We start from the raw sequence: 13,486 nt of genomic DNA on the forward strand, positions 1-13,486 counted from the left end.
TCGTTTTGTTACTATTAAATATTGATTTCATTATTTCAATATCAGAACTATTCAACTTGGATATAAATAAAGGTTGAAATGGTTTTTTTATAACACTTGGGTTCTTATCTCGGCTATTAATCTCTTGTATGATGTACTCTAAAAAATTAATGAGGCAAAAAATTACAATTCAAATTCATAAATCATCCATGTAAGTACAAAAATAGTAAAACTTTATTAAACGTTAAAAAATTAAATTATAACATTTCCTAGAATATTGTTATCCTAGCCCTAAAAGATCCAGAATAGCTGTGAATAGACTACCTCTTGTTGCTGTGCTTGAATATGAAGAATAATTATTACCAATGTTTAAAAATGATGTCTGTGCATTTGTGTAATTGTTAAGTAATGGGAAATTACTGTTCGAAAGACCTGGTATTCCATTATTTATTAAGCCATTTCCAAAATATCCATTAAACGGTGGCAGAAAATTGTTAAAACCATTTCCTAAAATTCCATTACCTAAAGGCAAGGTATTGCCAAGTAATCCATTTCCTACTAAACCGTTAAGACCATTCCCCAAAATACCGTTATTTAATATATTTCCTACCCCGATTCCATTATTCAAAACTCCATCTAAATTAGGAAGAAAGTTGAAACCACCAAATGCATATGGATTCAAGTTTAGATTTGGATCTATAGGATTTATTAATCGTTCACTGCGTTCGGGGAGGCAACAAAATTTATCTGGAAGATAAGAAGTTCGTTTTAAAACACGTGATTTTAATTTTGAAATTATTGGTAATTTTTTAATATGGTGCGTGAATTTCGGTATTGGTGGTGGTATTTCTGGTACAAATACTGGTGAAGCTTGCCTCAATGGAAGAGGCAGTTTATGCTCTAATACCGGATGAGGTATATTCGAAAACGGATTTGAAGTAAATGGCAGGATCAATGTTGGTGGTGGAAGTGGTTGTACTACTCTCAGAGGTTCTATAATTCTAAAGTAATAGTACTGATTATAGGATATTAGGTTTGTATTTATTTGCAGTGGAAATAATGGTGGATAGAAATATGGTTGTTGAATTAAAAGCGGATGTTGTTGACTTTGTAAAGGAAGAGGCATTGGTCTTAACGGTCCTTGAGCCGGAGGAAGCCATGGCAAAGCAGTTCCGGATGGAAAAGCTATAATTTTCGATGACTTGTTATTAATTATTGGATTTTCTTGAACAGTAATATTGCATTTATCGATCGTATTCATAGATTCTTTTGACATTAATGCTTGGTTGACTATTTCAATGGATTTTTCATTTCCTTCTTGTAGAAATCTATTTAGTTTATTAGTTCTTGAGGAAAAAAATAAATGCCGCTCAACGTATTCTTTAAGACAAAAAAAAATAGAAAGTTAGTAAATGACCGAATGGCGAAGAACATGTGAAACAAACATTGCAATCAAACACTCTGGTGACTAATTTTGCATTTGGTGCCTATTTGAAACTGTGCTGATTCTATGCTTTTACAATAATAGAATATAAAATTTTCAAAAATAATTATAACAACTTTATTTCAAAAATAATTTTTCATTCTGCCCAAATATAGGTTTTAAATACCTGTATATTGTTGGATTCTCAAATCACGTTTCTTTCTTCCTAAAAATGGAAATAGACTGGGCTGAGCATGACCTTGTGAATTTGATTGCCCAGATACAGAAGCTGAAGATGGTCCTTTTCTTGATATTCCAACTGCCTTTGAATCTGTATGTGATGAATTAACATCAAAGAGGCCGACATGTTGTGTATTTGTTCTAGCATTTGCATTAGTTTTTGCTCTTTGACCAGTTGCTGCTGCACTTGATGCAGCATCATTATTACTAGTTGTAGGATTTGCTTTATGACCTATATCAATATCAAGTAAACCTAATCCGAAACCTACACTACCATCATTATTTTTATGGAGGCCAATGTTTTTTAGATTATCTTTTGAAAAACTTGTGCCGATATCTAAACCTCCTATATTGAATTCATCTGATACACCACGTGATATATGACCATTATCATTGGTTCTTGTTTTCGTAACTGTATTAGATATTCCTAAACCACCAAGGTTTAAACCTTGAGTTTGTGCATTACTATTTACAACATTTGTTGTACCGCCATTTCGAACACCACCATGAGTCTTACTTACGGTTCTCGTATTAGAAGTTCCAGAGTTAAGATCGAAAATATTTCCAAATCCAACATTTCGTGAATTGGAATTTTCTTTTGCTACTGATACTGATGCTGGACGTCGTCCACCTGGTGCTATTTGTCGCCGTTCTAGTGGATGTCCGAAAAATTGTGCTAAAAGAAATTAATAAATATAAGTGTCATCTAGCATACAAAAAGTTGGAAATATCAAATAAATTGCTTAAATATGTAGGAACACACAACTTTTAAGTTAATCAATATTCACTGGGTTGTGAACAAGTGCGAATTGCTATTTTTAAAGGTGAATCAATAATACCTTTAAAAATAGTAATTCACACTTGTGTTACTACAAAAATACTTGCAAAAATGTAAACACTTCAATAAGTTCATAAAAAATTTAATTTATTTTAACATAAATTAACTATTAAGACGATAAATCATCAAATTCTATTGTTAATAATGATTCTTGCCTTCACTTAAGCTGAAGTGATCAACAAAAAATTGTGATTGATTTCAACATATTTAAACAGACGTCAAACAGGTTTTATTTTATTATGAAAATATTTATTTTTACAAAAAAGAAGAGCCCGAGAGTTCAAGGATAATATTGCTAAAAATAAAATTTTTGATTATCTAATTTCCAAGTAGATATTTCGAAAAATATTAATAGACCTTAATTACAATTAGACTTGTAAATTAAAGTTAATAAACAGTCTTGGAATTTAAACTTCCAAGACTTCCAAAAGAAGTTCTTGGAACTTCTAAAGTTCAATAGTTGAAAAGCTGCACAAATTTTAAAATTACTTTGAAAAGTTGTAATTTTTCATAAAAGAAATTTACATAAATTTCAATATCGCTCGGAAACTATAATAATTAATAAATTACATAAAATTTTAATAATTAAAAATTTAAAATAAAATATTCACCATTAGAAAATCCAAATGCACCCACACAGAATAAAATTGAAAGTAAAAGCTGCACCTTTAAAAACATGTTAGTTTTTGAAAACCTTGCTTTAATCTAATTATAAGCAATATTTTATTTAATAATTCTTAATAATAATTAATTATTTATTAATATTATTATAATTATCAACTGTACTGAAGAACGTTCTAAGTTAAACTGGTGATTTTTTAAAACTAAATAAATTTTGTTCAAAAATTTCACCATAAATTCTCTATTATTTCACTAATCTTCTTTAAAAGATCATTACTAATAATAATTAGAATTACAATAGATCAGTATACTAGAATGTCAGATAAAACAGGGGAATTTCGAAAGAGAATAACAAAAAATTAAAAAAAAAAACAAAATAATAACAAAATCAAAACTAGTACTCTCAGTCAATAGAAGTGCTGTCAATTGAATGATGCTCTTAATGAGATAACACTGATGACGGATGATATTAAAAGTACCGGTTCTCTCAAGTTTCAAGTTTATTTGTTGTATTTGTAGTAATTTATTATTTAGTTTTTATTTGAATAATAGATAAATCAATTGTGATCGTTTGAAATGATCAGGTATTTTAGAGTAATACGTGAATTGTGACATAACATAAATATATAATGTATGTAGTTGGGTGTGTTCTTGAACAAATAAACAAATATTTTGAAATTTATTAGAATTCATTCAGCAAATTCATTTAAAATTTGTTCAACAATTTATTGTCGAAATTCTTTGGTTTATGGTGTGTAAACAAGTACTAATAGTTTCTATGTTGTTGTTTAATGATAATTGATTGATTTAATGACGTGAAAGAAATTTATGACAGCAACATTTTTTTTTTCAGTGTGAATTTTTAACAGACATAACAAGTTTTAAAAATTTAATGAGAGTGCCAAAACAGTGAAAAAAACAGTGTTGCCATAAAATTTTAGAGAATTTTTCAATACTGTTTTGATTAATTTTTTTTTTGAAAAATGTTGTTGCACATAGCACATTATATCAAAGTTTTGTTCCTGTTTGTCACCTTGCTGCTTAACTCAATTTTGAAATGAGAGCAAAATGGCTAATTAATGAAAATAATAATTTCACTCCCTTTGTGTTAAAGCAGCATAATATTGAATCTCTCTGAGTATGCATACGTTTAATTTATTCTGACAGAGAGAAATTTAAAACATGGTGAATTATAAGAAAAATTATTAGTAACTATAGTGTATTGTAACAGTAACATAACATAAGTTATGTTACTGTTACGAGTACAATGTGGAGCTCAAATTAATTTGTAATTTTTGAGCAAATTGTAATTTCTCGTCTGATACGAAAATTAACAGTGCAAAACTAAAATTATTTTCGAATGTAATAGCCAAAATATTTAAAGTGTAATAGTAAAGAATCTGTAATGCGGGGGTGACTATGCTCTGGATATTAAAAGGTGAATGAAAAGATTTATTAAACGTTCAATAAAATTAAAATTTTGTGAGCAATATAATTCAATTTGGACAAAGTAAAATTAAATTGTAAACGTTTAATTTGGAAAAACTATAAATTTCCTTAGAAAATCTAATAAATTTAAGAAAATCACATAAATTTAAGAAAATCAAAATATTTTAATAAAATATAGATGAGAGTATCGAGTTCAAGTAAAATGAATGAACGCGCTCACAATAACAATTTCTACCATGGCACAAAAATTAAATTATGTCATGGCAGAATAAGTTTTTACTTTCATAATAAAATTATTTTTGGTTTTGTTTTTCTTCTTCTCTTTTTGTTTTGTTTTTTTTTTAATTTCTCCCCCTTTTGTAATTTTTTCCCTATCTTGATGAAAATTTCGGGTGTTTTTTTGTTTTTGGTTTGTTTTTCCCCAAAATAAGAATTATGTCAATGTTTTTCGGTGAAGGTCATTTTCATTTCATAATCATTTTTGTTAAAAAGAAATTTTTTAATAATTGTTTTTAATTGTAATAATGATAATTTGAATTCGGCTAATTATTATTCATTAGTATTCAAAGTATTCAAAAATGTTAATGGTAAAAGAAAAAAAAGTTAAAACTTTTATACATTTATTTTGATTTTTTGTCTTCAAGAATGTAATTTAAAGTTTAATGGCTAATTTTTACTTGATCAAATTATCATTCACAAGATGTGGAATTTTGAACATTTTCCATTACAGTCTGGTTTTCAGTATTTCGGAAATGTAGTCTAGTATTTGGCGGGTTCTTTCAGTGCTCTTCATATTCCTCGTTAAGAAAAAGTTAATTATAAGGTGATTCTTTGAGGAGCTTCAACAATGTTGAAAGCTGTTTTACTACTATGTAGTATCAACATCTTATCATCAATTAATCCAGCTGGTGGTATGGAAGTGGAAAGGAGATTTGATTTTAAAATTTATTGTAGATATTAAATTTTAGTTCTTATATCATTCTTAGTACATAAAATTTCTCTTAGTTTACCAATCTTCTATCAGTCATTATTACTCCCAATCCCAGTAATATTTAAATAATCTCTTTATCTTCTTCGAAGGAATTATGATATTAATGACGAAGTTGTGATTTATAGTTAATCATCAGCACAAATTTAGAGAGGGCTCATGGTTAAGCGCTCATGGAATTTAATGATCCGTATCGACACCGTATTGTTTTTTAACGTAATACTCTGAATGTATTAATCTTCAACAATATTTTAGACCTAAAAATATTTATGCTCAACTGTATTTTACAAGCTTTAATACATTTTATGTAATTTTCGCTTAAAGTGTTAACGAGAAAAATATTATTGCTCTATTTTCATATTCGTGTTTAGACGAACAATAAAAATATTTTTAAAAACTAAAACAATTTTCAGTCTTCTGATTTGATAATATGATAAAATATTATGACCATTTTTCCTTTAATCCTTGTTCAAATGAATATTAAAAAAAAAATAAAGTCCAACCACCACTAAAAAAATATCAACTTTTTTAATAACCTTGAAATTTCTATCACATGTTGTGTATAACGATTAAACCGGAGAAAAAAAATGGAACGTTTTCAAGGATAATATTCTTTATTCTTCAGTGTATTTTGTCTCTCTCTCTCTCTCTGTCCCTCTTTAGCACCTTGTAGCATTTTTGTTATTTTTTTTTTTTATTTTCACCCCGAATAAGATTTCTATTTTCTGATATAATTGTTCGTTTTTTTTTTTCTTATTTTCAAATTTAAATGACAGTTCCGTTTCACTTTTGTTTGACAAAAATATTTGCGACAGTGATGAATTTGAAACAACCAAAATGCAAAAAAAAAAAAATTATTAAATTCGTATATGAACGACGTGAATGTGTAAACAAAAATTTTTCCACCTTATGAGTGAATTTTAATATTATATTGTGTTTGTCTGAATGTTATGATAAACATTAAAATGAACACACATTTGAGCTTGGTATTTTTACCTAAACACACAATTCATTTAACATTGTTTATGATGACTTCTTTTCAGCGTAGATAATGGGGATTACTTGGGATTAAAAACTTTTAATTTTGTATTAAAAAAGCCATGGTAATTTCAACGCATAAGTGACGTCTTGTCTAAAGCAATATTTTTTGTTTAAAAATTAAATTTTTTTTTCAGGGATGGCATATTAAGAAGTGAGAAGAGATAACAACCGAATTTGTGAACAAAAAAACACGTGACCGCTTCAGTTTCAATTTAATATACAACAACACCAACTATTACTCCTCAAACCAATTTGAAACCTGGACAGTAAGATTCTGTTAATCTGATTAAAGCATAAAAACTAAATTCAAAATTTTCATTGCACCATCACACCAATTCCAAGAGATTTATTTACTGAATACTTGACTGCCTACCCAAACCTAGTTGTTATAATACATTATACTTTTTCTTTAATTCCCTCCACAACTCACTATTATAAAAATGGTTAAAATAAAAATTAAAATAAAATGCTTCAATATAAAAAGATCATGAATAAAACTATAAAAATAGAAAAGGCTGTAAGGATATTCAAAAATCGACTTAATTGAAAAAAGGAACGCCGGCTATATTCGACCACTTTTAAATAAAAAGGGGAAAAACATAAAAAAATGAAAAAAAAACGCACATTTTTCCTTTCTGTTTTGTTATACTGCTTTGTATGTGCCCTCTTAAAAGTATACGGTAGCTGTCCTACCTTTTCTTCATGAATTTATCGACGCCTAAAAATATGCCATAACAAAATTTCCAAATTTTATTCAACCAAACGATTATGTTCGTCTTGGGTTAAGTTTAAAGGTTTATAGACCAAATGATAAAATACAAAAAAAGTGCCAATCACAAAATGACCAGACTTTAAATTTTAGTCCTTCTTCTTTTGTTTTTACGTATTACTTAGCCAGTTTTTAGAGCATAAAAAAAAAAAAAAAAGAGAAATATTTCTGCCACATTCGCTTCAAATTTTTTATATGCGTAAGTTAACAGCAATATTGACTGAGCACAGTAGAACGTGAATTATTTGCTAGCATAACAATAAAAATTGTTGAATAATTTTTTACGAGCAAAAACTGATTAAGTTCTACTAAGTTTTTCACCTTTCGAAAGAAGAATTCCAAATTGTAGGTTAAAAAAACCTGTGGGAAAATGTTGGAAAATATGAAAGATTGAGAAAAAATATGAGAAATCTCATAATAGAACAATTGTTTAAGATAGTTGAGTAGAGTTATTACGCTTTTCAGTCGATTTTCTCGTTGCTGAAAATCACTTTACATTTAATTTATAAGAAACCATTTGAAAAGTTATTTAATTTTGATCAAGTACCCCATTTGTTCTAAATATTTGGAACAAACTGTAGGGTCAAATATAAGTTATAACTGGGTATAAAGCTCTTTCATGTGTATATTATACATTTGAATAAAAAATATTCTTTGTCTTCTTAATTCTTTTCGTTTTATATTTTATTTTATTTTGGTAGCTCATTAGCATTTTGATTTATTGCGAAGCAATTGAAATCAACTGAAACGGAGAATTGATTTCCTAACGTCACCAACGTTTCGGTCATTTCTTTATCGAGATCTCATTTTTAGTGGCACGGCATTTTAACTTCCAATTATATTTTTCCAATTATTATTCCTTTTTCAATTTTCTATATATTATAATCATATACACATATAAACATAAAATATTTCCATATACATCAATGTCTATGTGAATTTGGATGATAACGGTAAATATATTTACATAGTTTTACCATTATAGACTCTTATTTTACAATTAACAGCAACAATTTATTATAAAATGTTTTTATTTTAAATAAGCCGCGCGAAAAATTTTGTACGTTGCACGCTATACTAAAGTAAAAACATTTTTACAATACTATAAATATATCTACATAACACCTTTGTAAAGGGTGATGTTTTTAACGTTGAATTCAGTATTTCCTTTTTCAAAATAACGAAGATAAAAGTTGGCAACCACTTCATTTTAAGGTATCCATTCAAAAAATCTAGTTTTGAACCACACTCTCGCACAATTTTCAGCAATTTTATGCTCAATACTGTTTTCTAAAGTTGCAATCGATTTCGAATCAAATGCTATTTTCTTTTCGGACAATGGACAACAAACAGGACCAAAACTTGTGACATTGCTCAACTTCTGGATATTAAAAATTCGGCCAGTCGATTTGACATTCACAACTGTTGTAAATCACTGAGTGAAATGGATAAGGAACAAAATGAGAAAAAAATCACCTTTTCTTAACGCATATCAATAAGGTATTTATATTTGTATAAGGGAACTCAGGTTTATGTGTGAGTCATACACACATATACAAAATGTTATAAGATTTTTATTAGAATAATATTCAAAAAATTTTATATTGCAAGATATTTTGTAGGTAAATTGTAAGGCTGACATATTCGATAAAATCACAAAACACAAAAATTTGAAGAAAAAATTAATAGGAAAATAGAATTCCGTGCAGAGCACCTATCAGGACTATTATGGACATTTATATAATATAAAATGCTTAAATAATGTCTTTCAAAATGATCGATAGAATATTATTGTTATATTTTATAAACACATGGCTATTGAGGTACATATACATAATATATATGGCCATATTTATATTGTTATCATAGTTTTGGCTTGTATATATACATACATATATGTATACGAGTATGTACGAGAATATAAATAAAATTGGACATATATTATGGTTTTATTTATAAATGATATCATAAATTTAATTCTAGTTATAATTTCATTTCAGAATTATGACATGATACAAGGTGATTTCGATTGAATATATTCTGAATTATGAATTTTTCGTAGCACTACAAATCAACTTTAATTAATGAGCTTTTATTTAACAATTCATAATTACGATTAAATAATAGTAATATTTTAGTTAACGAATTAGTTTCATAATAATTATGAGTTAATTAAGTTTATAGTTTAGAGCAATCGTCAGTTAACTTTTTTGTATTATGGATAAATTTTTATTATATGTGAGTATGAGTGTATTTCACCACCCGAGTTTCTTACATTACCTATTTACAAGCATGCCGCCCATGCGCCGCACTTTTCCGCAACAAATCACTTCAAGTTTGCAAAGGCGGATTGGAAAAACTCCCATGTTTATACTAATTAAAAAATATTTTTTTTAAGAAACCTTTTGGTTCGTTGTAGCAACATTTTTCAGCTCCTCACAACCGTGTTATACTGAATGAAGTAAGACCATACGAGATGTTGTTGGAAAAATATCATTTCTTTAAGTTTATTTTTGTACCTGCTGGGCTCCAAAGTCGCGATTAAAGGACTCAGAAATGGGTTAAATATAGTTGCAGGCATATCGTGCATTACATAGAGTTTGTATAATAGATATTTGACAGATTTTAGTAAATTTAAGATGAAATTTTATCAGGAGACTACTTGTAATTAGGTAATCAGGAGACTACTTGTAATACATGAAGGCGTTCCTTCATGTATCCATAATAATGTATCAAAAGAAAATCTTAATGCGTTTGAGACTTTTATTAAAGCACTACCACGTAATCCATACGGTCGGTAAAAAAGAATGCCACTCTCTCTTCTGAAATCGAGTGTTGACCTTGCAACGGAATAGCTAGTTTTGAATAAATTTAATTTATAATTATACATAATTGAACATGATTACAGATATAATAATTATTTCCACTGTAATTAATTTGCCCCTAAAATTATGCAAATTTACAATTATTATGAAAAGTGAAATACACATGATATAACTACTATTATTGTGTCCTAACAGACACCCTGTGTATTACTTGTTATTTAGATTAATTTAAAAAACTAAATATAATTATGGTTATTTTCAAAACAAACTATATGTAGCACATTACTTACATAAATGTGTACAAAATACAAAAATATTTTCCGATTCAAAGGGAAATAAATGAATCTTATATCTAAATAAAATAAACTATCAAAAGGAAAATGTCGGAAAATGTGAAAATAAGATGGATTAAAGTCCATCACTTTCAAAAAAAAATTTTCTTTTTTTTTTTTTGTTGTTTTCGTAGTCTCTATCTTTAAAGCATCATACACGCACGCACATAACCAATATCCATTTGAATCAATTTTTTTACTTTTCTCTCGTAAATTTATTTATTTTTTCATTCTTTGTTTTGTTTTTTTGGTCCTGTCCAAGAATATTTCCCTTGGGTCTAATTCTATAAGTTCCTTTTGGGTTATTATCTCTTGATGGTGTCACGTTTTTAAAAAAAAAATTTTCATCCTCTGGCTTCTCTTTTCTAATAACACGTTCAACATAATTTTGTTGGTATTTCTAAAAAAAAAAAAATTAAAGGACAATATCTGTACAAATTTGATATTTTTTCTTTTTTATTATTTTTTTGCTTATTATCTAAGAAAATTCATTATTTTGAAGAGAAAATATTAGGGTTACCATAATACAATCAAAATTTATAAGAATAATCGCATGTAGAGTTCAAGCAATGTATTAAAATAATAGCAACTAAAGGGTTTTCAAGTTACACAACGAAAATATAAATTCGATTATGTCAGACTATGAACGGTTGATTTTCTTGTTTTAATGCAATGTTATACATCTATACATCATTTGTTTCTCTAATTAGTAATACTAAAGCTTACATCTCTCAATGAATATCTTTGTCATAAAAAATTCTGTCTTTCCTTCTTTACTGCATAAAAATAAGGTACAGAAATTAAACGTGTCGCAGGATGAAAAGTTCAACAGCGGAAAACAATCATATTCTATGCTTTTGTCCTGTAGCATGTTCAAGTTCCTTTGTTCAGCTACATGCTTTCCTCCGCCACCATATCTATTGTTGAATTAATTGTTTAAAACTTAATTAATGAGCAAATTTCAATTAAGATTTTTGCTGACCAAATAAACGACCATAAAACATTGCAATACCGAATTCATGGAGGCTTAGATTGTTGTATATACTTGCAATAAATTATTACAAATAAAAAATTTTATTGAAAGCTATTTTATTCGAAATTTCTTTCATTCAAGATATGGTATGGTCTCCTATTTCCATGTATTCTTATTTTCTCACTAATGTTAAATAATGACATTCGAATTCTATACAATCGAACAAACTGTATGATGATTTCTCTATTGTATATTAATAAAAATAACATCCCAATGAGAATTTGTTATTGGTCTAAGCATGTATACCAAGTAACATCATTTTTATATTAGAAATGGCACGCAATCTAATTTTCAATTCATCTTATCCAATACAAATATATACTGAAAAAAAACAAGAAGAACAGAAAAAAAAACCAAATAAAATTCCAAAAATTTATATTTGTACTTTAATTTAATTTTTTGTTGGATGTGATGGAAATATGATTTTTGAAGAAAATTTTTGCTATTCACAAGATGAAAAATTTCATGAAGAAGTTTTTATTGTTCAACAGGTATGAGCACAAAAAAAAACACAAAATAAACAAATTTTTCCGTGAACGTTTTTAAATTAATTTAAAAATCTTCTTAAAAATATTTGAGGAAAATTTTATTATTAGTTTTGTGAATTTATTGAAAAACTTTGGTGTTTTTTTTAATTAAATAATTAATATTAGTAACAGAGTGTAATATTCCTATACCGCTTTGTGCTGGTAAATTTACTTTAGGCAAGAACACATTAAGTATTCAAAATTTTAGTATGAGAGTTTTCTTAAGAAAAATAATTAGAAAGTAAATACGAGAATAGGCAGAAAATTCAATGAATTTTATTGAATTTTTAAAGCTCATAATGTGCACTCACTTTTCCTCTTTGGGACAAAATCTTGAATTACAATCTTCATATGTACTTAATCAGATTGTTTGCTGTTTTTATTTTTGTAAATAAGAAAGTGGTTAGTAAAATTCCCATGTGCAGATATTTGAAGGCAATGGCAAAATTTATCTTAAAATTTTATCACCTTTTGAACATTGTGCAATAATTTCCCTAAAGGCTCAAATAATAATATTCTCTGATTCAAATCTCTGCAAGAATATTGTTCTTGTCAATCACATTTAAATATTGTGAGCACAAAGCAAAAAAATTACGACAAGTTCAAATAAGGGAAGTTCCTAATTCAAAACTCAATAGCGTAGCGAAGCTTGTGTATGGCTATTTATAATATCGTTCATCAGATCTACAGTCCTCCTATGAAGGGCGGAAAATAAAAAAACAATAACAAAATCATAATGGACACTCAATTTTGTTCACATGTTAAATAAAAGCGAAGGTATACATTAAAAGATTTATTTTATTAGAGACGTAAAGTTTAACAACTAAAATTACCCTCATATATGGTAGAAATTAGAGAATTTTTACCCTTTAATAAAAAATAAACATCATAAGAGGCGCAAATTTTTTTTACGTATAAAAGAAGTTTGTTTGCTTGTATAATTAATAGCGTAAATACTCAAAGAATCGTTAATTTTTAAACATCTTCGGTGCTGCTTTCCCATATTTCACGCTGCTTTCGCGTAATTACTCACTTATGTATAATAGCTCGTATTTGCCTGAATACACTTCATAATGTTTTAGGGCTATACATCAGCAATTTGAAAAAAATTGAATTATCGTATCCGAATAGTATTAAGCCTCATATGGAACCTACTGTTCATGACATTGTTCTTGATAATTGGAATTACGGAAACCGTCATTTCAATTATTCGCCGTGGTATTTCAATGGTTCGCATCCTAATTACATTTTTTTTAAAAATTAAAAATGAAACTTGGTTTTACACCACCCATACCAAAATAAGAAACATTCTAATATTATCCGCAATCGTGAAAATTTTCTATTTCGGAATTGATAAAATTAATTGCTTTCGATAACAAAAATTTCTATAAATTTTAATGTTCGCCCTTAGGAAAGTCAAA

This window comes from Condylostylus longicornis, unplaced genomic scaffold (genome assembly GCF_029603195.1).
Source record: "Condylostylus longicornis isolate FDR11 unplaced genomic scaffold, ASM2960319v2 ptg000013l, whole genome shotgun sequence".
Lineage (NCBI taxonomy): Eukaryota > Metazoa > Arthropoda > Insecta > Diptera > Dolichopodidae > Condylostylus > Condylostylus longicornis.